The sequence below is a fragment of the Girardinichthys multiradiatus genome, chromosome 20, assembly GCF_021462225.1.
Source record: "Girardinichthys multiradiatus isolate DD_20200921_A chromosome 20, DD_fGirMul_XY1, whole genome shotgun sequence".
Lineage (NCBI taxonomy): Eukaryota > Metazoa > Chordata > Actinopteri > Cyprinodontiformes > Goodeidae > Girardinichthys > Girardinichthys multiradiatus.
The window spans coordinates 43,463,651-43,476,916 of record NC_061812.1 but is presented as its reverse complement, the minus strand read 5'-3'; the positions used below and the strand labels follow the sequence as shown (position 1 = coordinate 43,476,916).

Here is a 13,266-nt window from a genome sequence, read left to right as displayed (position 1 = left end):
TTTCTGTTTAAGCCTCTGTGGTGACATAAAGGTCTGTAGTTATTTGGTCACCTATGTTACAACATAGACTGTGATGTTTTTTGTTTTTCTTCAGCTTTACAGTGTTCAGTATTTAATTCTTCCTCTTGGCACTTTACATCAGAAGAAGCAAAAAGTGGTTTGATGGAAACCACTGAGCTCCTGAGACGAGATGCACTGATTGGAGTTTTTTTTCCAAATCTAGTAAAGCTCTGAACTTCTGATCTTAATCTTTTGGCCAATTTCAATATCTCTCTAAGAGTGAAAAATATAATCTGTCTCACATTCTGCTTGAATTAGAAATTTGACTGAGCTTATTGTAAATTGTTTACCTTAAATAACTTTAATAAACTTTCACAAGACAGGTTGCTGGACAACTGTAACTTAAATATATTGGCATGTATAAACCACACCATAGAGCTTGAATATTTTCGTCACATTTTGTTTTGTCTGCGCCTGAAATGACAGACGTGCTGCAGATTGCAGGACCAACAACCCTTACAACAAGGCTTTAATCTGAAATTATAAATAAAGGCAGCAGTGTCTGCAGTAATGTTTAAGTAGGAAATAAAGCCACAAACTCTTCTGTTAGCTTGTTAAATCATTTTACTTTAACTTTACATGTAGAGTTTGACAGGTAATAACCATTAAAATGGTAAAACAATGTCACATAGTGGCCACTTGTGCCTTCTGTACTCACGCCTTTTTTCAAACACCTTACAGAGAAAAGGTAATCGCTAACGGTGTTCCTCGGTCACACCAAAGATAAGATGTTCTACAAGTGAAAAGCACCTACAGGCCTTTTGTCTTCCCTACACCACTTTTTTGGTTTAATTTTGACAGATTCCACTAAAATGGAATAAGACTAAAATGCATAAAAAGGAACAAAAAGTGCTGCTGGTTGCTTTTGTATTTGTAGTAGTTTCAAATGTATTAGGAAATGAAGAAATTACATCTTAGTGCCCATTTATGCTTGAGTATCAGACTTTTTTAATTAATGTGAGAAAAGGTACAACAAAGTACATGCTGTTAGTTGATGCCTTTATAGACTGAAAATAGTGGGAGTTCTTACTTTTAATGCATTTAATGAATAGAACAAGAAAACATCAGCCTTTATCATTTTAGCTGCCGATCAACGAGCAGAGCTGATCAAGGGAAAATTGGCTGACTTCAATCTTTGGCTGATTGATTGGTGCAAATCCATTTACAACTAACGGGCAGTACCCACTTTACAACTGTGCAAACATAGACCTAAAAAAGTAGACGGACAGGAAGTGGGGTGGGGAAGGGGGGAAAGACATGCCTCAGTGGTCTCCAGTTCAGGACTCGAACCTGGTAAACCTGCTGCATCGTGTATATGGGTCACACACTCTACCACTGCACCACGCCCTCAACTTGGATTCTTTCAAAAGCAGGATCTCCAGGTCACTCGTCGCCTGATTCCAGTCATTATCTAAATCAAAGCTGAGATTTTAGTGATAGAGAATGGATATTAGGTGACTTGGGTGAAGTTTCTGTCCTGAATGTATTAAAGCTAAAGAACAGTGGATTAGCTTGAACGATGTAAAGGGTTCATCCGAGAATAAAAACCTAGTTGAACTGAACTACACATGCCACAGTCAGGGAGAGGGGGAAAAGCCATTACTGCTAAGGAAAGTGTAATGCTGCTTTAATAACACATGTCAGAGTCAGAGATTTGTTGTGAAAAAAGAAAACAATACTTTTTTATTCTCCTTTGTCTCTTCTTTTTGCTGTTTTTAAAGAAAAAAATCTGACTTAGAATAGCATATGATGTGTTGCCCAGTTTTATGGACTAATTATTGAGTCCATAGCTTAACACGATGGTTGTATGGAGGTTAACAAGAGGTCAACCAATTAGCAATCATGTAACAGCACATGCAGAAATCCTAGTTTGGAGTAATTAAACACATTTTTTTGATCCTCTCATAACAAGTTGTGTGGTTTTGATATTTTTGTGCTGCCACTGGCAGCCATCACGTCACTCGAACTGGTGTGGTTAGATCTGTGAAACATTTGTCTGTTTATGCCTCTTTTTCGCTGCTACTTTGTTCTTTCTCTCTTCTGCTGTGGTGGCTTCTCGCGCTATCTCACAGGTTCTTCTGTTCACGCTACAAAAAGCAGACTTCAATTATATCAAAGTGTTCAGATCTTAAAAGCTGCTCAGAGCTGGATGTCAAGCACTTGAAATTGTAAGCCTGTGTGGCCTGGCTGAAAGATTAAATCATTACTTTGCTTTATCGGAGTAATGGGATAACGAGAGGAGCAAAAACTGACATTTACTAATATGAACTATCACTTAAGCCCTGATAAACGTAGAAGGCGGCGTAATGTAAATTAAAGTTGTAGCAGACATTTTTAGGGCCTTCATCCTTGACTTCTTGGCTGTTTTCCGGTTGGCAGTCGCAGCCTAATAAGAAACACAACATGGCAGGGCCTGCTCTTCTATCATCGTTGCTGGCTGGAAAGTTGGCGTGCTTTGATCATGTCTTTTGGGCGCATCACTCCGGCTTAGCTCGCTGCTCGCTATGTGATAAGCCATCAGAGCACTCAGATCTCAGGCTGGCTTGAGGAGAGACAGGAGAGCGTAATGGAGACGAGGAGAGAACAGCAATGCAGATTTTGTTGACAGACTCTTACTGCAGCTGCTTTCTTTTTGCCTTTGAATTCAACAATCTTGCTGTCCCTCTTCACTCATCTGTGAAAGAAAAAAGAAACCCCTATCTTGGTATCAAGCTCGGCTCCAGCGTTATGCAGTTTGACCTGTTGGCATTCACAACACTTTTAATTCAGAGCACACATTACCTTCCTCAATACACACGTGATTTAATTAGAAATGCATGGATGTGGCTTTTCCTTGCTAATTCCGATCTCCAGTTGTCTTTATTGTCTGACCTCCCGATTCCACTTGGGACAAATTTTTATTTGTCCAAAGAGTTGTAATACTTTAAAGAAAGAAAGGTTGTGTTTGTTATAGGTAGTAAAAATGAATGACTTACAAGATTATTGGAGATGCACCAATCAATTGGCCAAAAATCGGAACTGGCCGTTTTCCCTCGGTCGGTTTTGATCGGTTCTTTGCAGGTCAAACACTAGAAAGTTTTTTCACCCTGATTTAAAATATGAATTAAACTGAGAACTGAAACGATTTTCAGTCTGTAAACACATGAGCCAACAGCAACTTCTTTGATGTCAAAACAATCAGATAGGTTAAGGACACATGTTGTGATGCATGAATTGAGATCATCTTCATTATTTTTTCTTTTGTGTGTTATAACCATGAGCTAAATTGGATAAAGAAATTGGAAGGTCAGACCTTTAAAGAAAACCAGAAATTGGCATTAGCTACATTAAAGCCTAGTCCTTGAAAGCCAGGATGAAGATGTTATTTGTTTATGTCTGTCCTGCCAACATCTGCCAGGAACCAGTCTCCTTTCTGTTTTTATTAAATCTGGGGCTGCTCTGATCAGGCCTTTTCTGGCCCGTAACAATTTCCAGTTTTTGTTTGAGTCTGACCTGCCGATTTTTAATTTCAACAGATTCAGATTTATTATTTTTGTTCTAAGGATTTTAATGGATAAAAGGCAGCGATTGGAATGCCAGGTTCCTTGACCAAAGCAGTAGTTTTGGGTTTGGCCTGCACTTTATGGAGAAAATATTTAATTCCAATGCTGCTGCTACAAACTGTGATGATGATCTAGATGAATTCACATTTTCCTGATGCTTTTCTTTCTTTGCTATTAGACAATGTTCCCAACACTCTGTGAGCTTCAGCATCTAAACCACCAAGTTATTTTATCCATCCAACCATTCGTCCCAAACCTTGATTTGATTTTAGCTTAAACTGACACAAAGTACATCAGAGCAGACGCTGTTGTGTGATGTGTTTATAAAGTAGACCTAAAATGGTGAGATTCCTCCATTTTGATGTTTAATTCGTAAAAAAAAGAAGTTCTGGTTTGATAGGTTTGTATGACCCGCCGATCAGGCCAGAGCCGATCAAGGAAAAACTGTCCGATTCCGATCTGTTGCTTAACAATTGGTCCATTTCTAGATGTAACCTGTTATTTTCAGATGTGCTCCTAACCACAGTCAGCATATAATAAATAGTTCACTTTGAAGTTCAGCGCTTCCTTCTCTCACTGCTGCTTTCCCGTGTTTGTACATAAAGCATCGTTTTAAAGCCCCATTGTGAAAGGCTGCTCCTAATTGACGGGTTACTGCCTGTTTATTTGATATATGTTTACAAGCTGGGAGGTAATTGGGATGCAGTAATTACCCAAGATGCAGAAGAGCTGTGTTTAGGCAAAGGTGCTGCCATGCTGATGAGGGTGGAGCACAGATGAAAGTCTGCAGGCTACTCTTCTCATCCGATGTGAGTTGTTAAAACACTTGGCAGCTACGTAAGAGCAGAGATGGCTAATTGGGCCTGCGTCCCTTATTCAGCCTCATTGTTTACTAAGATGATGCACTGCATGAGATTAAACTCATGATGCTTTTATCTAAGCACTTTCTTTTTCCTTTTTTTGTAAAGTTGTTAACAGCATGCCTGAGCAGTTAGAAGCAACAATAAAAGGCCATTGGATGTAAGAGATTTGTGAATCTGAAGTCCCCCCAGATGATGTTGCTCCTGCACTGATAATGGCCTTGTTAACTAAGATTCATGACTTCTTCTCTCCCAGTGCCCTGGATATTGAGCTAGAATGTTCTCAGAGTACCGTGTAGCAACAGTGAAGTCATTCTGATGTGGTTTTGTGAGCTATTCGTGGAAGGTGGTGACGGTATCTTCCCTGACTTCTGATGATTCAGTTGACCTGAGACCGGGGTGGCGCGGGTGGTATTTGACTTTTGGTTGCAATCCAATTCCACTTTCACACCAACTCTCGCTTTCTCTCTCTCTCTCTCTCTCTCTCCGTCTTTCACTAACGTTTCTCTCACTCTCCTGTGGACTCCTGCTAACACACAGGGATGCACACCTTGTTTGTGCGCGGGTTGCTGTTGTTTGAAAGCCTGCGCTCCCAGTGGAGCCTCAGACATTGTTGTTGTTTGGCTGTACTGCTCAGAATGTGTGACTTGCATTTGACTCGGCTCCTTTGAGGGAGTTTGTTTTTGTTCTTAGTGTTGTAAACAGGGCGGGGCTTCATTCCCATACCACCCAGTTAGAGATGGTTATTTTCTCTGGAGTTGTTTTTTTAGTTTTGTTTGTTTGTTTGTCTTGGTTATCATTTGGGTCAATAGATGAGCCTTGGACAAAATAATGTGCTGAAGCAGATGGGACCAACCATGTGCAGCATGTGGTGGCTGCATTAACTCTGTTGTTCTTTTGTGAATAAAGGGAATTTCAGATCTTTTCATTTGCTTCAGGCTTTTTTGTTCATACAGTTTCAGACATTATATGTAAGCAAACATTCACATATTACTTTATTTATCTAGTTATTCTCTGAAAGTTGCTGTTTTTGTAATTAGAGAGATTTCTGGTTTTATTTTAAATTTTGTTTGATTGGTTGTTTTCCTGTTTTGCAATGCTTCAACCTGCTGATTCTTTTTAGGTTTCAGCTATTCCAAATAATTAACAGGATTTGCTCTTTGTTTTTTCATTCGTGATTATTTTTGGCCAGTTTTCTGGCTCAACCTGGGTTAGGAACTTCTTTGGCATAGCTTTGACTTCTCTGCACCTTCTAATGATTTTAAAAATGTTTTGATGACATCTTTGTCAGCATTTATCTAAGCTCCTATGTTGTTTAAGGAAGTAATACATGAGCGTGAAATTAAAATCCACCCAAAGACCCCTGTGAGGCCCAAGACATCTGTAGCTTTCACATAGTGGCTGAGCATTGTAGGCCCAGATGTCTGTAAAGTCCCTTGTAGATAAGAGGGAAAAGCTGCAGTGGCTCACACAGACCCTGCAAACTACCAAATCCTCCAGCAGAACAAACATCTGTAACACAAAGCCAGTGGTGAGTTCAAATGGTTGGGAGGAAATTTGTGAGTGGAAAACATCACTTTGCTGTTCCTCTGCCGTAACCTTACCGCCACGGGTTTGGTGTAATGAATAGAAGAGCGGGAATCGCCTGCATGCTGTTTGCTGTTGCAAGACACCTTAATGTGTTTTTTTTTTTTTTTTATCTTGCTAGCACTTTCAGAGACAAAGTGAGAGAAAGTTAGTTGAGTAAGAACCCGACTGAATACACAGGACTCATTTCTCATGAACCAGTTTATTCAACCGTGAACTCTGTAGGCTAAACACACACCAACTCAAAAATATAACTTGTATAAGAAACAGTGAGGAATTAATCATAGTTTCACAATTAAACAATTTAAAAGTGCACCATCATTTCACTGTTACTGTTTCTGAATGGTGTGAGAGATGTTTCTGCTTTGTTCTGTTTTGTTAGATTATCTAATCCTGCTTGTGTTCTGCTTCCTGATGTGTTTCACAGTTTGTCTTGAGGTAGACACCTGCATGAGGTGACATCAAAAGCTGTACCAAAGTCACGTAGCGCAAGTGCAAAATGTTATTTGTCAAAAACAATATGATTAAGTTAGAGCGCAGAGGAAAAGAGAAATAAATTAGTTTAGTCATCAGTTTTCCTCAGAAGTAATTTGTCTTTCACAAGGCTGCGTTTACAGCTGATCTGGTCACTTAATGCTGACAAACTTTAGGTTGACTTAGGAGAAGCTGAGTGGAAATTGTTTTAAATGATGTTTTATCGTTTTTCTTGATTTCTTTTTGACTATCTCCAGATTGGCAGTCTGTTGTCAGCCTAAAGACTACAATAAAGAATGAAGAGTGGGAGTGGTGGAGCCCACAAACAAGCTAATCTGGGATTGAAACCGTGGCCAGGAGTTATTTTTGTACCGGATGGCAGAAAGCATCTGTGACATGGATAGATGGGCAGTTTCAGTGTTGTACATGTGGTTAACTTGACAGCACCAGTGGTCCTGCTGGATGTCAGTCAGTCATTTTCTACCGCTCATTCCATAGTGGGTCACGGGGAGCTGGTGCCTATCTCCAGCAGTCTATGGGCGAGAGGCGGGGTACACCCTGGACAGGTCGCCAGTCCATCGCAGGGCAAAACACAAACAACCATGCACACACTCATTCATACACCTAAGGGCAATTTAGAGTGACCAATTAACCTAACAGGCATGTCTTTGGACTATGGGAGGAAGCCAGAGTACCTGGTGAGAACCCACGCATGCACGGGGAGAACATGCAAACTCCATGCAGAAAGACCCCAGGCCGGGAATCAAACCCGGGACCTTCTTGCTGCAAGGCAACAGTGCTACCAACTGCGCCACCGTGCCCCCGCGACCCTGCTGGATGTAATGGGGGCAATTGAAAGACTGTGAAAATACTTTTTTAAGTCTCACCACATATTCCCCATTGAATTCAGGCCTGGACTTTGACTTGGCCATCCTAATGCATGATTATGCTGTGATCTAAATCGTGAGTTTCCTAAAATTTCAGCCTATGACCCCCAAAGTAATCATGCCTGAGATTGGCGACCCCCTCTAGCCCCACATTTGACTGAAACATAATGAAAATGTTCACACAGAATGCTTGCACAAAAAAAAACACAGTCTTAACCACAACATCAAAGAACAGAGAATATGATGTGATTTTTACATAGAGCAACTGGGAAAAACAGTCAGAGGAATCACTTACAAGTGAACATATATGACACAATACTTTCATTTCCATATCAGCGTAACAATATACCAACCAAAGTGATATCATACACTCTGACACTGATTAAACATGTGAACCCTGTTGTTGTGGTAAATTAACATTTGAAGAATTACTATAATGTTTCATTAGGATGGTTAATCTCACCATCCTAATGAGATGGGTGGAGCACAGCAGGTGGAGATGGCCACTCGGACATCATCCTCCACGTTTAGCAAGATCTGTACTTATTTTTAATATAAAGACAGCATCAATACATCCATCACAGCCTTGGGTAACTGTTGATATTCTCTTTGACTGAAAATCCAGAACTCTGCAAGCTTTTCTGATGTGATTTTTTGTAATTGACTTTTTTTTATTACAATATCAAGAACAGCTTTGGGCTCTGGGTTGAGCGTGTGTAAAGTTTACGTGGGTCGCCACTGGAAAAGTTCTTGCTTTTAGTTCCTTTTTTTCCCCCTAGCATGGATGCAGCACATGATTATACATTCATCACTACACAGTCCTTTTAGTTTATTGTCAAGTTTTATGAGAATATCCTTACATGTGCACCTTACCTCCACCGGGGTCCAAAACTGCAGGTCCTCAAAAGTTTGCCATTAAAACTGTATCTGACGAAAACAAGAAGCTGGGCAGAGTTTCATATATCTGTGGATTCATCTAATTGCAAACCATATTGTCCTTTCTTAACTGGTGTCAATCAGCTGACACTTTATGTCCCGGGCCATGTCAGTGATGCAGCGTGATATGGTACCGATAGACAGCGGCGCTGCCTCTAGGTACTGGGCCTGTCTTATCCCCACACATTACCCGACTCAAAGCGATAGCGGCAGGTTTACCTGATTGTGTGTGGCTTTTTTGCCTGTGCAATAAAATATGTCACCTCATATGATGCCTTATGGGCTTTGGTAGGGATGGTTGTGTGGTTTGTTAGGATTTCTTTTGGCTTTGCACCTCTTTCTCCTTTCGGCAAACAAGGAGGCGTGTTTAGTTTTTAAGTGTCTGAGCATTTGAACAGGCATCAAGCGGTCATTAGCAAGCACCTCAGTGCACACTATACATTGTAGAGGTTGTTGCATTGACACTGATGCATGTGAATCCATACTCGATAAATTCCTCTCGATACTTGTGACACTTGGAGGAGGAAGGCTGGTCCAACTGCTTCTGGACCTTCTTGCTGTGATCTTGTCTTCCAGCGTCAGAAATGTTTTCTTGACTGCGGTTCTTTACTCTCTTCCTTCTCCACTGGCATTTCTGTTCTGTGATTACCTGATATTGGTCAACGTTTCATAAAATTAATTAAATATATCATGACATAAATAAATGTGAATATCCCATGGAATAAATAAATGTACTGCAGCTTAATCTTTCCATCCACTCTGACCAGCTTCCCTGTCCTCATTGAAGAACGGCAATCCCACAGCATGATGCTGCCACCACAACTTGTCAAATATTTTGAAAACCATGTGTAATTTTTCTTCCTTTTTACTATTGTGCACTACTTTGTGCTGGTCTCCTTAAATCCCAATTAAACACATTGGAGATTGTTACTGTAAAGTGACAAAATGTGAAAAATGTAAAGAGTATGAATACTTTTGCAAGGCATTGTGCACTTCAGGGTCGCCAAACGCAGCTTGTTTTATTCATATCAGCAGTGTTCCTCTCAGCTCTTTACCACTGATCCACTATTTATAGCCTTTTGTTTAAAAAAAATCCCTCCACCTGTTGTGGATGCTGTAAATATCGATGGCTGGTTGAAGCAATCAACTGTTGTCAGTGATCGGATGTTTTTCTAAAAGCTTTTTCATGTTTTGTGTGTGTGTGTGTGTGTGTGTGTGTGGGCTGCGTGAATTACAAGCTTTTAATGTGTAGACCAATCAATTCCTCACTCCGAAAACAACTCCTACTGAGATATGAGGAAATCAATCTTTTCATATTCTGCTACAGAGAAGACCCAGGCCTGGCTTTTTGAGGCCATTCTGTGTACTTTGTATGCAGCTGTGTGCTGTGACTGAAGGGCTAATTCAGAGAGTTTTTAATCACCCTGACCCACCCTGTTGCAGCGTCATCTCTTTTGCAAATGCCCCATAAAACGAATAGATGAGCAGTCTGTTTTTAGAGCGTAATGGCTGCATTAGAATATGAAATGGATAGTAGATGAAAATTCTGCATTCTTCATGCTCGCTTTCACTTTCACTAAGTCCCTCAGATCTCTTTTTATCAATAGTGATCCTATGAAAAAGGCCTCCCAGGGCACGGTGAAGTGCTCAGTTAAGCCTCGCAGACAGAGGAACGGGAAAAAATCACCACAAGTGTGAACAGTTTGAGCTGTAAATTGTTGCAGAATCGACTATTTCATTTAGAGCTCAGCTAATGTATGATTTCATGCTTCATGACCAATAATAGATTTGTTATGTTTGCGTTGAAGGCTCTCCACCGTCATTGATTGCCACGCCACACCCTCCCACCAGAATCACAGTGACAGCTCTTTTTCCGCCATCTGAGATCATACCCAACGGAGATTGTGTGTTTTTCTCATCAGGGCAAACCACACGGTGCCAGTCAACATGTAAACAATGGTGGAGACGGTTTCTCATTGCCTCATTGACATTTATTTAGCTGACGACTCATCTCAAAAAATTAGCTCACCGAGGATTTTCAGTAATTTGAGTAATTCACTCTGTGATCTTTGTTCACCTCTTCCTCTGACTAATGCAAAGTACATACTAGCATAACCTTTTCAAGGCAACTTACCTGTAGTTTGGTTTTATAGTTATGAATGAAAAGCAATATTTCTAATGTGGTCATACCTAAAGAACTCACGTTGATCTCAGTCTATTCAACATGATCTGAGACCTCTAAAGTGACATAATCACAAGATTATGAATTTGAAAATGATCATAATTACTGAATCAAAAAGCAAAGCATTTACAGTTTAGTATTTTTGTTTATCAGAGGTCAGAGTTTTGGATTTGCCCCTGCAGCGGACGTTTCCTGCTCAGGTGTTGCAGCATGGAGGACGTGCTGTTATGGAAAGCTAACTCAGTTTTGCAGTACATGCACTTCGCTGTTTTCTTTTGTTATGGTTAAGGGAGCCCACACATTTTAACCTTTCAGTTGTTTTCTCAGCGCTTCTATTTGCCCCTCCATAGCTGATAACTACGCTTGGCATCCAAGTATCAGCAGGGTAGGGTATCATTAGCAAAAGTGGGAGCCGTTGTGCAACACAAATAACCACCCGGCTGGAACACAGCGCTAATAGTTCCACGAGTTTAACAAATTCCTTGAGTCAAATCATCTGCCTCGAAGAATTTTAGTTATCGAGGTACTAGAGTTATTCGAGGAATCTTTTCAGCCCTACATACATACATACATACATACATACATACATACATCTGTTGTAAATTAGCTAAAACAAATTAGAAAACTGTGGAATTTTGATCTGAAAAAGGGGAGGAATCCTGGATGTTATAATTTTCATATTTGTATATGTTAAAACACTTTTATACCTACCAAATTTTAATTACTTTTGTTTTATTTGGATAGTGTTATCAATGACCCTAAGAACTTTCAACATCAGCTAATCCAACATCCTAACTATAAAGAAGTACATGCATCAAGTATAAATGTTGAAGCAAGTATCTCATGTTGGTTTTGAGCAGTGACTGTGTTTCTGAGGCTTTTCTCCAATGCTGCTTCTACCTTCTACCTGTCTGCGCTTGTCTGGCTCTTTCACATGCAGCAATCTAGCACCAATCAAACACTGTTCTGGTCCGTCTTCAGAACCATTGCACGGTGGCTGAAGGAGAGATGGAAGTAAAGTGCAACTCTAGTTTTTTTTATGGATTTATACAAGCATGAGGTGATGTTTGTCAGCTGCTTCTGCTTGTAGCAAATAAAGACACTCCTTTTTTCATTAAGGCATCTGCCAGTGAGCTTAAAGAAGAAACAAGAGTCCCCCTTTATAAACATATTCAGAATGCAATAAACCTGCAGTATTTTCCTCCTTTTTTGCTTGTGCTGATGTAAATGATTTTTACATGGAGTTTATTCCTGCGTTTTAAGGCTGTTTGGACTGTTCTTGGAATCATGCCAGTTGAATTGTCTACCTTCTAACACGCTCGGAGACAGGGGAATACGGTTTTCATAGGGCTCGAGGCTAGATCTCCTTCCAGTCTCCCCGAGCCCTTTACATCACTCTGACAATTAGTGAGCTCGGCCATCCCCAAATGACACATGTAATTAAAGAGTTGGCATTCATAATTACAATGTGTTTATTGTCTGTTTATAGATTCTGTGCAGTGTGCAACGTGCTGGGAGATGTCTTTGGTGTAAACGGATTTAAGGCGGTGAATGTGCTGGGTGGTAAATGTGATTTCATGTGGTTAACATCTTGATTCCTTCTTTGCCGGCCCTTTGACTGTCCTTTTATTTGTAATGCATTCTTTTGTTTGTGACTGGAGAAACTAGCATCAGGGCCTTTAAAGCATTAAATCACACAGTTTGTTTCCTTCTTCTCAAAGCCATAGTTGGGGGTTTTGACAGCTTGATATAAATGGGGCCCATAAGGTATTCATGTGTTGCCCACCTATTGATAAAACTGGTGACAACTACGACTATTCCTGGGTCTGGTATGGGCCAGTATGAGATTCTTGCAGTAAGGTGTACTCAAGTTACACCGAGTGTGCATCAGGGACCAGGAGGTTGCAGAAAGAAGCCTGGAGAACATCTAAAACACTATATGCCACACTTGGTTCTGTTAAGGTTAGTGTTCATGATTCCACAATAAGGAAGAGAGTCTTGGGGAAAAATAGTATCCATAGCCAAATCTCTGCTGACCCAAATTAACACAAAGGCTTGTCTAACATTTGCTATCAAACATCTTGATGATTCCCCAGACAGGGAAAATATTCTGTGGAGCGATAAGAGAAAAGTGGAACATTTTTGCAAAGTCAGTGTCCTGTTACTTCTGATGTAAAACTAGCTCATCATTTCATAAGAAGAACATAAAACCTACAGTCAAACATGGTGGTGGTGGTAGCATGATGGTCTGAGGCTTCTTCGGTCCTTCAGAACCTGGACAACGTGTCAGAACTAATGGAGCCATGAATTCTGCTCTCTACCAGAAAATGTCCAGCTATCAGTTCAAGACCGTTAGCTAAGTGGACTTGGGTCATGTTGCAGGACAATGAGCCAAAGCACACAAGCAAATCCACCCAAAAAATAAAGTGAAAGATTTGGAGTCTAATTAAATTCTGGATTTAAGTCAAATCGAGATGCTGTGGCTGTTTATGCCTGAAAATCCTCCAATGTGTGGCTGAGTAGGAGAAAATCCTTACTGGTAACTGTGGTAAACACTTCATGGGAGTCATTGCAGCTTAAAGTGGGATAGGCCGTTGTTAGGCTGAGGGGGCGAGTACTTTTTCCACATAGTGTCAGGTTAGTTTGGACAGCCTGTTTGCCTTCATAAAAGAAGTCAATTTAAAAAAAGGTTTGGTGTGAGGTAAGTTGGATGGACTTCCACTGCTGTTCCTCACCTG

General features: G+C 40.4%; 1 protein-coding gene across 6 annotated transcripts in view; it reads left to right on the top strand.

The window, feature by feature from the left end:
- foxp1b (forkhead box P1b) overlaps positions 1 to 13,266 on the top strand; it is a 217,816-nt gene that overhangs the window by 5,817 nt on the left and 198,733 nt on the right. The window lies entirely within an intron of this gene.